Here is a 14416-nt window from a genome sequence, read left to right as displayed (position 1 = left end):
GAGGGGGCGATGGGGGCGTGGCCCTAGGAAAGACGTTTGTGATTGGTGGGTTCTGCTTTGCCCGGGAAGTTCGAACGGAAGTCTGGGAAGGAGTTGGGAGAGCAAAGGAAGAGGGAATGTAGTAAGGACTCTGAAAGAAGGGCAGAAGTTGTAGCGTACTCGCAGCAGCAGGAGTGGCTCGAAGGTCGTTGTCCAGTAACTGGGTAGAATTTTGAGTATGCTATACTCCCGTTTCAGTAGGCTCACCTTGCAGGTGAGGTGTTGTTTGTTTGTTTGTTTGTTTTGTAGTTCTTTGAATGTTAAATGAAGGGAATCTCCCTTTTCTCACCAGCTCATTTTCTTTGTAGATAAACTAAGATTTCTAGGTTGATGAGAATTTGTGGTTAGATACGAAATCTAATGCACCTTTGACTGGTACTGGGGAACAGGGCACATGAGTTGGAACAGGAAAAATGGGGCAAGGCATTAGCTGTTACACAATTGTTGTCCCTGGGGATTTGCAGCCAACAAGATTTGCTGTTTTAGGGTTTTCAAAAACCAGTTCGGGCAGTAGGAAAATGATAGGTGTCCAACAACCATCTGTGTCCAGTTGTGTAAGAGGAAGATTTGGCCAAATGTATGCTAAAGGCAGGGAGGGGAAGGGGAAGGGGAAGGGTCCAGTATTCTAAACTTCAGGTGCCTGTGAGGCAAGGCACTGTAAAGAGCCCTATAGAAGACAATATTAGTGATGATTGTAAAAATTACAGCCAACATTTACTGGGGCGTTACTGTAGGTCAGGAGTTGATACAATAAAGGGAATTCTCAACTTTCAGTGTTTGTGTCCTGCTCACGGGCTCTCAGGGAAGCCATACATTTACCAGAGTCAGCAAAATCTCAAAGCATGGGCTCTGTTTCTGCCTTGAGTACACATTGTACATCTGCTTTGTTTACAAACAACCTAAAAAAGAGCATTTCAATCATAAAGAGTTTAAAAAAACAAAACAAAAACCTCCCTGGTTCCCATAAGATTAAGGTCATACAGCCCTGCATGTACCAAAAGCTTAAGATTAGGTAATTTTCTGAAATGTCTTTTATCTAATGATTTGTAACTTTTTATGTAGACCCTACACAAAATATTCCTTCCCTGGAGGACTCTCTATGATGATTGTGCATCCTGGGAAGCCGTCCTAACTTGGGATGAAATAAAACTTTCTTTCTTTTAGAAATTCTAAAAGATTGCTCATTTTGACAAACTAAGAACTTCATATTATTAACTGTTCTGAGTCTGTATATGATTGTGTTTATACATACTGTTTTCTTTTCTCCACATTTCAAATATTAACAAATAGTCTTGAAGTAAGAACACAAATGAATAAATGATAAAATATAATTTTCTTATATATACTATAGTGACTTCATTGAAGTGTACTATGCTAACCTACTTTGGTTCAAATTATTGGGTTCTATCTGACATCATAATAGTGTAACCAATCAAGAATTAATTATTATTATTAAGTAGGTCTGTTTTTTTGTTGTTTTTTTTTTTTTTTTACAGAGTACTGGTTAAAAAGAAAATTGAGGCCAATTATATAATTATGAATATAGAATCGTGTTTAGGAAACCAGCCTTCACTCTATTTTGTGAATCACATACATATTGCTACTTTCTCTTGTTAGGTAGAGGATTACTGAAGTGTAATCCAGTAACCCAAACACGTACATGTACTCCAAATGCAGTTTTTGATTTATGTAGTCTTGTTTTTAGGTTGACCTTTTAACTGAATTGGTCACTACTGAAGAGGATGGAGACGGTGGCTGGTGGGTGGCTCAGTTGGTTAAGCATCTGATTCTTGATTTCAGCTGAGGTTATGATCTCAAGGTCATGAGATTTAGCCCTGAGTTGGGCTCTGCGCAGCATGGAACCTGCTTAAGATTTTCTCTCTCCCTCTCTCTCTCTTTCTCTCTGCTCTTTCCCTTAAAAAAAACCCAAGAGGGTGAGGAGTTCTTGTGCTCTAGAAAGATTAATTGTAGTAAACATTAAATACTATAAGTTGTCCCAGTTGTTCTAAGATAATTGAGGTCTTTAAGAAATACAAATAAAGATTTAAAGGGTCAAGTAAAGAAACAGACTGAAATAAGCACAAGGTGTTTTTTTTTCCCCCCACAGTTAAGGATTTACATAACCCTACAGGAGCCACTTCCAGAGAAAATAACAGCTCTTAATTCATTAGTTGAGGTATGTATGTCATTTATGTTAAGTCATTGACATTATAATTCCTTTTCATTGGTCCTATTGATGTTACCATAATATCTCTTTTCTTTCCCTATCTCCTCTTCCTTTTTCCAGGAAGACCCAATTTTGTAAATCTCTACTTAGCTAACAGCAGTAGGCACAGACTGCCCACCACTTTCCCCCTTTATTCTCTCTTGGAGATGGGCTTTTCTTCCCTGAAAGAGGTCTTGCATATACAAAGTTAGTGTAACCAGTTGTTTGGATTTCCTCTTTGTTTTTATCAGATAGCGGTCTCCACAGGAATTTTAATATGTTTATAGGGCCCAAAAGGCCACAGCTTATCTCTGGACTCTAGACATTGCTCAAGGGATCCTGTGGGGCTTTCAGAACTTTTGTTATACTATTCAATATAATAAATAGAAAAAGTTGCAGAATTGGAAGGAATCTGAGAGAGCGTAATTAATATATATTAAAAAGGATAGCATTAAAATGTCATAAATTCCAATATCTACAGAGGCTAAGCCTGTATCATAAATAGTAAAATTGGCCATGTGTAATACAATAGGGAATGGTAAAGACCGCAGCAAACTAGAAGAAAATAATCATATTTGAATGAGGCAGTCACTATTCACTGCCAGCCAGTAGTAAAATGAAGGCAACATTTTACCAAACTCCAATTTTTCTTTTTTTTTCAAACTCAAATTTTTCAAGAGAAATCAGATACATAGATTTTTATGTGTCATTTCCTAATTTATAAATCTTGCAAACTAATTAAATTTGTATTTAAAATGTTTTATCAAATTAAATGCACACATAGACCAAATTTGGCCTACGGGTCACAAATGTGCAGTTTCTCTACTAAAAGGTAAAATGAATGGATACAGAAAAGCAGAGAATGGCGGAAAAAAGAAGACCTCAAATATGGGTTCCTATGGGAGACTGAATGTGAAAGAAATGGAAAAAGGTTTCTAAAAATTTTTTTTATTGGAACTTGAATCAGATGGCATTTGATATTCTTTGAGAGATTCCAATAATGTTTTAAATCTTTTCAGTTTTTCTCGATTTTGGACAGGTGTTTAGCATGCTTTCATATGCCTCTGTACCAAAATTGGACACTGAAAGGAACGGGCTTCAGATGAGGTATGCAACTCTAGCATATAGTTTTGCCCCCAAATGCCTAACAAAACTAAATTAGAGAATAAAGGCATCTGGGGATTTGGAAGCTTACTTTTTGGCTAGTCTCACTAGCTAAGTGACACTCTTTACACTGGTCTTGTAGCATATGGTTTAAATATATACTTCAGCAAAATCCATTGCTTCAGCAAAATATAATCACTATGTGTCAAGACCTTATGGACTATTTTTAACATTCAGTGAATGCTAAAATGCAATGATTTAACTAATTGTACTTGCATACATTATACTTAATCCACTATTAAAAAGTTAGGAAATACCAACTAAAAACTTAATAAATCTTCAACAAAATACTAGCAAGCCAAATTTAGCAACACACAAAAAGAATTATGCACAAAGTAGGATTTATCCCAGAAATGCAAGGTTGGTTTCACATTTGAAAATTAATTAACATTATACACCATACCAATAGAAGAAAAAACAAAAGTGACATGATTATCGTAATGGACTCAGAAAAGGCATTTGATAAAAATCCAACACCCTTTCATGACTGAAAAAAAAAAAATTTCAACAAACTATGAAATAGAAGGGACTTTTTTCAACCTAATAAAGGATATCTATGAAAAGCTCACAGCTAACATCATTCTTAATGGTGAAAGACTGATGGCTGCCTAAGAACCAGACACAAGATAAAGATGTCTACTCTTGCCACTTCCAATCAACACTGTACTGGAGGTTCTAGCCAGGGCAGTTAGGCAAGAAAAGGAAATAAAAACCATCAGATTGGAAAGGAAGAAGTAAAACCATGCAGATGACATGATCTCGTATACAGAAAATTCTAAGGAATCCACTGAAAACTATTAGGAATAATAAAAAAGTTCAGCAAAGATGTAGGATGCAAGATCAATATACAACTATCAATCATATTTCTGTACACTAGCATTGAACAATACAAAAGTGAAATTAAGAAAATTTCATTTACAATATAATCAAAAAGAATAAATAGGCATAAGTTTAATGAAAGAGATGAAGAATTTATATACTGAAAGCTACAAAACGTTGTTGAAGGAAATTAAAGACTTAAATAAATGGAAAGACATCTCATGTTTGTGGATCAGAAAATATTAAGATGACAATTCTCTTGAAGTTGATTTACAGATTCAGTGTAATCCCTATCAAAATCTGAGCTTCTTTGTATAAATGTACATGCTGATCCTAAAATGCCGATGAAAATGCACAAAATAGCCAAAATAGTCTTGAAACAAGATGATCAAAGTTGGAAGGCTCCTAATTCTCCCATTTCAAAACTTACTACAAAGGTACGATAATCAAAACAATGTTGTACTGGCATAAGGATAGATATATGGACCAATGGAGTAGAATTGAGAATTCAGAAATAAACTTTAAATTTATGGTGAATTGATTTTCAACATGGGTGCCAAGAAAATTCAATGGCAAAAGAAGTCTTTTCAACGGGTGGTGCTAGGGCAACTGAATAGCCATATGCAAAAGAATGAAGCTGTTACCCCTTTCTTATACCATACATAAAGACTAACTCAAAATGGATCATAGGCCTAAATGTATGCACTGAGACTATAAAACTCTGAGGAAAAAAAAAATAGTAAATAGTGACCTTGCATTAACTAAAGCCTTTTTAGACATGACATTAAAAGCACAAGAGTCAAAAGAAAAACAGTTAAGTTGGACTTCATCTAAATAAAAAACTTTCAGTGGCTCAAAGAACACCAGTAAAAAGTGAAAAAACAACCCACAGAATGTGAGAAAATATTTGAAAATCACATACTTGATAAGGAACTTGTATCTAAAATATATAAAGAATACTTACCAATTAACAATAAAAAGAACCCAATTTTTAAAATGGGCAAAGGATCTGATATTTCAGAGATCTATAAATAGACAAAAAAGACATGAAAAATACTCAACTCACCACTAGGGAAATGCAGATCAAAAGCACAAGAGATCCCACTTTATACCTACCAGGATGGCTATAATAAAAAAATATAGATAATAACTAGTCTTGGTCTTGATGTGGACAAGTTGGGGAACTGTCAGGCATTGGTAGAAATGCCTGTTGGTAGAAATGGGGAAGCTGCTGAGGAAACAGTTTAACAGTTTTCAAAATGTTAAACGTAGATTTGCCCTGTGGCCCAGAAATTTCACTCCTAGATCTATACTCAAGAAAAATGAAAACATATCCAGGTAGCAACTTGTTTGTAAATGTTCATAGTAGCATTACTCAAAACAGCCAAAAAGTGGAAACAATAAAATGCCCACTAACTGATGAATGAATAAATAACATGTGATATAGCCATATAATGAAATATTATTCAGTAATAAAAAAGAGTGAAGTGCTGATACATGCTGTAACATCAATTAACCTTGAAAATATCATGCTAAGTGGCAAATACTAGTTACAAAAGACCAAATTGTATGAGTCCATTTATATGAGGTGTCTGGAAATAGCACAGAAGTAGATTAGTAGTTGCATAGAGCTGGGGAGGAGGGAGACAAGTTAAAAACTACTCACTAAGTGCAGCCCACACTCAAGGGAAGAATTAGGCTCTACTTGAAGGGACTAAGATATGGATATATCTTAAAACAACCACACCCAGATTCTACTCTAGTGTATTAGAATTCAGAGATCTTTGAACTTAAGCACAAGGGGAATAAAATAAGAAGGGAAGCAGACTTGGCTAAGCCATTATCTATAAAACAAACATAAGATGACTCTGAAAGGTAGAAAAAAGAAAGCAGACAGGCCAGGGACCTTGAGACTCAAAGAATAATAAGATGGTAAATACACTGGGTTTTCTTTTTGCCTTGTATACTATAGAATTAAAGAATCCAGCAACTCAGAAACTCCATTAGGCACAGACAGCAAAAGTTTCAAGGAAAGGCTGCTGTCTGTAGGGACAGCAGGAGGGAAGGGGAAGCCTTGCAAGATAGCAGACTTTTAGAAAATCAATGCTCTACTCCAGCGAAATGTCACAGGAAACACTGCGCCACCCAAGAGGCAAAGGCTGAATGGAGAGCCTAGACTTCTACCCTCATGTTGAACAAGGTATCTTGACACCCTTGCTAGGGTGGTGCCAGAGAGGCTCAAGTAGAGAGCCTGGACTTTTATCTCCATGTCCAGTACAGGCTTCTCCTTCCACCACATTGTCAGTGGATACGATATGGAAATTCAGGACTTTTGCCATTGCCCAGCAATAATGAGGCCACCCCTACCACAGTGTCGTTATAGACTGTGTGGAGAACTGGAATATCTCTCTATACCCAGTAGTAATGAGAAGCTCTTCCCTCCCATCCACTGTCAAAGCAAGCCATGCAGGGAATCTGGATTTCTATCACTACTTGGCAGTAGCAAGCTAATAGCCCCTCTCCCCTGCTGGAATGGTATCAAAGTTTAAAACCAAAGGTTTAAATAAGATAGAATCATATAATATGCAAAATTCCAGGTTTTGTTTGAAAACCACTTGTCATACCAAGAATGACTTAAATCTCAAACTGAATGAAAAAGACGATAGATACCAACAGTGAAGTGTCAGAGGTATTATAATTCTCTGGTGAAGAATTTAAAGCAGCAATGATAAAAATGTTTCACCAAACAATTGCAAACACACTTGAAACAAAATTGAAAAAGAGAAAGTCTCAACAATGCAATAGAAGACATAAAAAGGAACCTACATAGGCACCTGAGTGGCTCAGTTGGTTAAGCATCCAACTCTTGGTTTCGGCTCAGGTCGTGATCTCACAGTTTCATGAGTTCGAGCCCCACATCAGGCTCTGTGCTGACAGCACAGAGCCTGCTTGGGATTCTTTCTCTGCCCCTCCCCCACTCATGCTGTCTCTCTCTGTCTCAAAATAAACACATAAAAACGTAAAAAAAAAAAAAAAAAAAAAGAACCTATATAAGAACCATTGTGGATGGGCTCAAAAGCAGTGTAGGAAATAGAGGAAAGAATCAGTGAACCTGAGGTAGAGTAATAGAAATTACGTAACCTGAATAACAAAGAGAAAATAGGCTGAAAAAAATTAAAAATAAACAGCCGTAGAGGGTAGTGAGACTATCACAAAAGGTCTAATATTCATGTCATTAGAGTTTGGGAGGAGAAGAGGAAGAGAGTAGGGTTGAAAAAGCACTTAAAGAAATAATGGCTAAAAATTTCCCAAATTTAGCGAGACATAACCTACAGATTCAAGAATCTGAATGAACCTCAAGCAGGATAAAGCAAAAGAAATCTATGCCACTGTACATTGTAGTTTAACTTGTGGAAACTGAAGACAAAGGAAAAATCTTGAAGGCATCCAGAAAAAGCTGACACCTGATAAAGGAAATTTTCAACTTTTAACGTTTGTGGGCTCTGCTACTGGGCTCCCAGGGAAGCTATACTTTAACACTAGCCAAGGACAAAGTGACTTAAAACTTCAAAGCATGGGCTCTATTTCTTCCCCAAGAACATATTGTACATCTGCTTTGTTAAGATAACCAAAAAGGAGCATTCTGAACAAAAGATAAGGAAAAGGAAGAAACTCCCCTGATTCCCATAGTCATATAGCCCTATGTCTATTAGCAACTTAAGATAAGGTCTGCAACTTTCTGAAATGTTCTTTGTCTAATAATTTGTAACTTTTTATGTAAAAAAATGTATATAACCCTATACCAAATATTCATCTGTGGAGCACTCTCTTTGTGAAGTTTGTGTAACCCCCTCAGCTGTCCTAATTTGGACTTGAATAAAACTTTCTTTCCTTTAGAGATTCTTAGAGGTTTGTTCATTTTACTTCAACACACCTTACCTATAGGGAAAAAAAAAAAATTGAAATGACAGGAAATTTCTTACCAGACACATGGAGGTCAGAAGGAAATAACGTTTTTCAAGTGCTGAAAGAAAAGAACTGTCAACTCAGAATCCTATACCTGGTGAAAATATCATTCAGGAATGAAGACACATGAATCTACAATTTGAAAATAAGTTCAGTTTTTAAAACTTTCATTAGACTCATTTTTCATCTTCTTATTGTAGGCAACAGTTTTGCCAGTTGTTTGCTATCATTTAACATAGGGCATCATTTTTCAAGGCTTCAATGTAATTTCCTAGTTGACTTAGTATCCTAGACTCCTTACACTGTCACCAGCCTCAGATATCAATCTAGGTCTTTCTTGGTGGAGGCAGTGGGGAATACCATTATTCCTGACATATGAAGAAAGCAGGTTTTCAGAAAACCTGCTTACTTATCAGAAAACAAAAAAACAGAAATCAAATTCTCAGTTTTAGGGAGGCAGGTGGGGGGATGGGCTAAATGGGTAATGGGCATTAAGGAGAGCATTTGTGGTGAGCACTGGGTGTTATATGTAAGTGATGAATCCCTGAATTCTACTCCTGAAACCAGTACTACATTATATGTTAACTAACTTGAATTTAAATAAAATCCTGGAAAAAAAAAAAATCTCAGTTTTAGTCCCTAAAGCCCTGGGCTGTCTTTGTTTCTGGGAATCACCTCAGTAACATTTTTTTTTTAAAGCACAACCTTTTCATTTATATTCAATTACATGAATTTTACATATACTGCTTAGAAAAATTTTAAATTTATAACTTTATTTTTAGAACAGTTTCGGGTTTACAGAGAAATTGAATAGAAAGTACAAAGAGTTCCCATATTTCCCCTATCTCTCCACCATAGTTTCCCTGTATTAACATCTTCTATTAGTGTGGTAACTTTGTTACCATTGATGAGCCAATAGTGTTACATAATTATTAACTAAAGTTTATAGTTTGTTTACATTAAGGCTCACTTTCTGTGTTTTACATTTTATGGATTTTGTCAACTGTATAATGCCATGTACTGACCATTACAGTATCATACTGAACAAATTCCTTGCCCTAAACGTCTCCTGTGCTCCAACATATTCATCCCCTCATCACTCCCCACCCCAAACCCGTGGCAATCTCTGATCTTTTTACTGTCTCAAGTTTTGCCCTTTTCAGAACATCATATAGTTGAAATACTATAGTATGTGGGCTTTTCAGATTGATCTCTTTCACTTAGCAATATGCTCTTGAGTTTCCTTCATGTCTTTTCATGGTATAGTAGCTCATTTCTTTTCACTGCTGAATAATGTTCCATTGTATGGACTTGTATGGACGTACCACAGTTTGTTTATCCATTCACCTATTGAAGGACATCTTGGTTGCTTCCACATTTTGGCAATAATAAATAAAGCTACTATAAACACTTGTGTGCTGTTTTTATGTGTGTGTGTGAACATAAGTTTTCAAGTCATTTAGGTAAATACCAAGAAGTGTGATTGCTGGATCATATGGTAAGAGTATGTTCAGTTTGGTAAGAAACTGCCAAACTGTCTTCCAAAGTGGCTGCACCATTCTGTATCCCCACCAGCAGTGAGTGAGAGTTCTTGTTCCATGTCCTAACCAGCATTTGTTGTCAGTGTTTTGGCTTTCAGCCATTCTAATAGATGTGTAGTGGTATCTCATTTTATTTTACACTTTTCTGCTGACATGTAATGTTGAGTATGTTTTCATAAGTTTATTTGTCATCTCTATATGTTTTCTGGTGAGATGTCTGCTTAAATCTCTTGTCCTTTTTAAATTGGACTGTTGTCTTATTGCTAAGTTTTAAGAGTTCTCAATAGATTTCAATATCAATCCTTTACCAGATATGTGCTTTGCAAAGATTTTCTCCCAGACTGTGGATTGTCATTCCATTCTCTTCAGTTTTTTTCACAAAGCTCTATATTTTTTTAATATTCATAAAGTCCCACTTACCAATTTTTTCTTTCATGGATTGTGTTTTGGGTGTTGTATCTAAAAAATCATCACCAAGCCCAAGGTCACCTAGATTTTCTTGTATGTTATCTTTAGGGGTTTTTTAGTTTTGCATTTTACATTATTTTTAATTTTATTTATTTATTTTGAGAGAGAGTTGGGGAGGGGCAGAGAGAGGGAGGGAGAGAGAGAATCCCAAGCAGCTCTGCACTGTCAGCATGGAACCCAACATGGGACTTGATGCCACAAACTGTTAGATCATGACCTGAGCCAAAAATCAAGAGTCAGACACTTAACTGACTCAGCCCCCAGGTCTACAATACATTTTGAGTTAATTTTTGTGTAGGGTGTAAAATTATGTCTAGATTTTTTTTTTTTTTTTTTTTTTTTTTTTTTTTTTTTTTTTTTTTTGCATATGGATGTGCACTTGTTCTAGCACCATTTGTTAAAAAGACTCTTTGGGGGGCGCCTGGGTGGCGCAGTCGGTTAAGCGTCCGACTTCAGCCAGGTCACGATCTCGCGGTCTGGGAGTTCGAGCCCCGCGTCAGGCTCTGGGCTGATGGCTCAGAGCATGGAGCCTGTTTCCGATTCTGTGTCTCCCTCTCTCTCTGCCCCTCCCCCGTTCATGCTCTGTCTCTCTCTGTCCCAAAAATAAATAAAAACGTTGAAAAAAAAATTAAAAAAAAAAAAAGACTCTTTGGTCTATTGTATTGCTTTTGCTCCTTTGTCAAAGATCATTTGATTATCTATGTGTGGTTCTATTTCTGAGCTCTCTATTCTGTTCCATTGATCTTGTCAGTAGCCTTTTAATAATTTCCTTTATTTGCTTATGCTGATTTGAGTTGAATTTTTATCAGTTGCAGCTGAAATATCACTGATTAATTCAAGCACTTAGTACATGCCAAGTAGTGTGCTAATCTCTTTACATAAATTTAATCACAACAGTCTTTTGAAATAAATGAGGAAATTTGGGGTTTGTGAATTTAAATAACATGTTCAAGATCATATCGCCAATAAATGACCCAGGTCTGTCTGCCTGTCTATATTATACCGCCTATTAAAGATGACCTTTTAACTCCTCACTCAGACTATTATGATTGCTCTAATAGTTTTCTTCTGCTAATTACTGCCTTTAATTACACTATAGTTGCCTTCTAAATTAAATACTGACTCCTTAGCTAGCATTTGAAGCCGAAACTACTTCTCCAGCTTTTTTCCTATATTCTCTTACGTGTTCAGTGAGACTAGTCTGTGATCTTGTATTATACCTTCTGCTTTACTATATCAGTATGTGACCTAACATATTCCTTATACTTGCTGCATCTCCAAATATCACAATTCCTCTTGTCAGAATCCATCTCAAATGCCATCTTCTCCCTTGACCCTTCTTAATTTTGTACCCCCACCTCACCTCAAAATTGGAACTAGGAGCTCTCTCCTTAAAGTCATCACAGCTTTTTATCTAAACTTCACTTGTGGCATATTTTATGCCTTATGTTTTAGTTATATGAATTTGACTCACTCTTACTACCAGACAGCCACCACCTTTGTAGCTTGTATACTGTGTAGAGCCTGGCATGTATTTTTTAAAAATTTGATTGAGTATATATCTATACCAAAAACTTCACTGAATGCTGGGATGGCCAAGATAAAAGACGTAGCCAGCACTTTAAAAACAAACAAACAAACAAAAGCCCTACTAGTCTAGTAGGAGAAGCCAGACCAGAATACAATTGATTTTCTGTGAATTACATTCTAATATGAAAGTAAACCTCCGGTACTGTAGGATGGAGCACAGAGTATGGAGTACTTAATGTAGTGTGAGTCTGGGAAAGAGAAGACTTATCAGAGGTCAACAAATAGGAGGTAGGCTGCTGAATGGACAGAATATTCAAAAGCAGAGAGGCCTAGGAGAGCATCACATTTGGGGTGCAAGTAGTTCGGATTAGCTATACTGAAATGTTTGAGTTAAAGAATGTCTAAGGATGAAACCATACAAGTAGGGAACAGCTACATCTTAAAGAAATTTCTGAGTCTCGCAAAGGAATTTGCATGGCATCTCCTGAGGGACATGAAAGTCATTGTAAGGTTTTAAGCAAGGAATTTCATGACCTTACTCATACTTAGATGGATCACTCCAACAGATATGTGCATAAAAGATTAGAATTAGCTGAAACTAATGTCAGGAAGGAAGAGCAGGTAGCAGAATGCTACAGTAGTCTAGATAAAATAGGATCTGAATAGGCCAAGGTGAAGAGAGAACTTATTTGCGAGATATTTAGGAGATAGAATTTATAAGACTTGGTGATGGGGTAAAGGAATTCTTTAATATCTCATATTCTGTACAGCTGGGGATTCATTTAAACTGTCTTTCTCATGCCAACTTAAAGAAGTACTGCTTCCGGGGCACCTTGGTGGCTCAGTCGGTTAAGCATCTGACTTCGGCTCAGGTCATGATCTGGTAGTTTGTGAGTTTGAGCCCCATGTCGGGGTCTGTGCTAATAGCTCCGAGCCTGCTTCAGATTCCGTGTCACTACCCCTCCCCCGCTTTCTCTCTCTCTCTCTCTCTCTCTCTCTCTCTCTCTCTCTTTCAAAAACAAATAAACATTAAAAAAACTAAAAGAAGAAGAAGAAGAAGGAGAAGTAGTAGTAGTAGTAGTACTGCTTCCTCTTCCACTGTATAAATTACTGGGATCCATCTCCTTTCTTATCACCAAGAACCACTTTGCCAAGACAGTTTCTGCTACCAAAGGGACTCTCCAAGAAGGTTCTGCCTTATCAGAGCCTCTGGTGCTACCAGAAGGTAAAGGAGCCTCTGCTCACACTGCCACACTTGGGAGAAATATACTTCTAAAATTAGAATTCATTTTGTCTTAGGAATAATATTAAAAGATAGGTACTCAGGTACATCACGTGTTAAATGGCCCCTTTATGGTCTATTCCAGGAACATATAACTGTTCATGGCACTTCAATGACAATTGCTAAACAACCTTCTTTTTAAAAAACCTTGAAAATTAAGTTGAAGGCATCTGGGGTGCCGGGTGGCTCAGTCAGTTGAGCATCTGACTTTGGCTCAGGTTGTGATCCCAGGGTTCGTGAGCTCAAGCCCCACAACGGGCTTGCTGCTGTCAGCCTGTCAGCACCGGAGCCCTCTTTGGATCCTCTGTCCTCCTCTCTCTCTGCCCAATGCTCTCTCAGCTCAATGCTCTCTCTCTCTCTCAGAAAATAAATAAAACATTAAAAAAAAAATAAGTTGAAGTCTCCTTATAGATACCGGTGTACCTAGGAGTAGGGAACATTTCACCTCAGCAAGAAGGAATGTTTTATTGGTGACATTCTTTGGAATTGCTGTCACATGATGATATTAATGATAATAAAGTCGACCTATTTTTAGTCTGCTTGATTATTATCTTTAAATTTTCTTGCAGCCAATGCAGCCCTTGTTGCCTGCTCTTAAAGCTGCTGCTTCTAGTCTTCCTTCCACCTCACTACTTGGTCCAGTGCTGCTTATATATGAATTAGAAGTTGGGAAATGGAAATTCAAGGTACGTTGTAAGACAAAAATTCTGAAGGAAAAAAGCCTAAACATGAATCTGTGTTCTCCATTTTACCCACAAAATGATCTGGGGCTACTAACAACTTCTCTGAGCATCAATGTTCCCATCATTAAAACAGGGTCAAAACATCTATTTTGTTGAAGATTAAATAGTGTCATCTATTTAAAGCACTTGGCTCTTAGCATACACTCTCAAAATACTAATTCTTTCCTGTAGAAAACATTTTCATATTCTCTGGGTGCCCAGGTTGTTTTAAATATTTACTTGTTATGCTTAGGGAATTCCTAGTCTTAATGTAAGTGCTGCTTCCCCAAGGTAAGCTCTGAAAATGAAATTTCCAGACTCTCGCAGCTAGAGCGCAGACATATGACCTGGGCTTCAACATCCAGCACACCTGCATAAGACTTTGACTGGAAGTTAGTAGCTTGAGGAAGGAAAGATTCTGCTTGGAAACCAATTTGCTGGCAAAGGCATCAGACATTTGGGAGTGGGAGTGTTCGCAAGGTTAAATTCCTAGTGCAGAAGTGGCCCTAGTGGGCAGTAGAAATGGCAGCAGTTGCTTTTAGTGTTTGTTGGAGTAGTTAGTAGTGGCTGTGACCTCACTGGGCCAGTTCCATGGAGCAGTTGTGGGCATTGTTGTTGGGAGCTCAGCTCCACACTGTCCCTCCAGCCTCCCAGCCATTCTCTAAATCCTTCTCCTCTT

The 14416-nt window shown here is 37.1% G+C and overlaps 1 long non-coding RNA gene across 1 annotated transcript; it reads left to right on the top strand.

The window, feature by feature from the left end:
• Positions 1–8: 8 nt before the first annotated feature.
• On the top strand, positions 9–13845 carry LOC147578616 (uncharacterized). Its single transcript, XR_015255420.1, has 3 exons — positions 9–253; positions 2147–2215; positions 13585–13845. It is a non-coding gene; the product is annotated as an uncharacterized LOC147578616 (long non-coding RNA).
• Positions 13846–14416: the final 571 nt, after the last annotated feature.

This window comes from Puma concolor, chromosome C1, assembly GCF_028749965.1.
Source record: "Puma concolor isolate L17-30 chromosome C1, mPumCon1.1.hap2, whole genome shotgun sequence".
NCBI classification, from domain to species: domain Eukaryota; kingdom Metazoa; phylum Chordata; class Mammalia; order Carnivora; family Felidae; genus Puma; species Puma concolor.
This window is presented reverse-complemented; position numbering and strand designations above follow the sequence as displayed.